Raw genomic sequence first — 1,301 nt, 5'->3', positions numbered from 1 at the left:
CGTGACTAATCTCATTCTTTCTGGCCAGGGTCTGAACCTGGTCCCAAGTCTCATACAAGAACAAGTTGGATGAAAGTGCCCAAGGGGCTACCTGCACCACATGATGCCAGGCATTAGTGGCCGTGGAGTCAGATATTTCTAGGCCTCTGCTTTTTAACATGTATTTTAGAGCCTTGCAAGCTGTCTCGTCACTCTTTCCACACACACCTCCCATGTTGTCCTGCGAGGAAGGGACAAAGGGAGCAACAGGGCAGAGAAGTGCAGGGACTTCCCCGTGTTATGGTATTCACCCTGACACGCCGGCGGATTACTTCATGGCGACTACTGCGGTTGCAGGGGCCACTCCGCTGGTTGATCACCCTTCGTCGACCTTCTTTAAGGACCGAGCGGCCGGGGGCCTCACTTGCTCATCTTAAAAACGCCTCACACGGGGCACCACTCTGTCGGGTCGGCCGGCATGGGGCACCACTCTGTCGGGTCCGCCGCCGGCTGACCCGAACAGCTCTAGCCTCATTCCTTTTGGTGGGCGAGCAAATAGCCCGGATTCCTCTTNCGTGACTAATCTCATTCTTTCTGGCCAGGGTCTGAACCTGGTCCCAAGTCTCATACAAGAACAAGTTGGATGAAAGTGCCCAAGGGGCTACCTGCACCACATGATGCCAGGCATTAGTGGCCGTGGAGTCAGATATTTCTAGGCCTCTGCTTTTTAACATGTATTTTAGAGCCTTGCAAGCTGTCTCGTCACTCTTTCCACACACACCTCCCATGTTGCACTGCGAGGAAGGGACAAAGGGAGCAACAGGGCAGAGAAGTGCAGGGACTTCCCCCTGTTATGGTACTCACCCTGACACGCCGACGGATTACTTCATGGCAACTACTGCGGTTATGGGGGCCACTCCGCTGGTTGATCACCCTTCGTCGACCTTCTTTAAGGACCGAGCGGCCGGGGGCCTCACTTGCTTGTCTTAAAAATGCCTCACATGGGGCACCACTCTGTCGGGTCCGCTGCCGGCCGACCCGAACAGCTCTAGCCTCATTCCTTTTGGTGGGCGAGCAAATAGCCCGGATTCCTCTTTCCCTCCTGTCCCCTTTAGAAGGAGACGGGGGAAGAGATCCATGAAAAGAGGTGAGTACACTGCCGGCCCCAACCAGCCCGGTTAAAGGACACTCAGGCGACTCAGGTGTGGCGGGGGTTCTGTCGAGCAGTTCTGTTTATTATCACACAAGCACTTGCTTTTTTTTTTTTTCCTTTTTGTCTTTTTTCGTGTCCGGCAACGGATCGCAACCCTCAGTGTCGCGCC

The sequence above is a fragment of the Galeopterus variegatus genome, unplaced genomic scaffold (genome assembly GCF_000696425.1).
Source record: "Galeopterus variegatus unplaced genomic scaffold, G_variegatus-3.0.2 Scaffold1252, whole genome shotgun sequence".
Taxonomy (NCBI): Eukaryota; Metazoa; Chordata; class Mammalia; order Dermoptera; family Cynocephalidae; genus Galeopterus; species Galeopterus variegatus.
The sequence above is the reverse complement of the archived record's forward strand: the minus strand, read 5'-3'. Positions refer to the sequence as shown.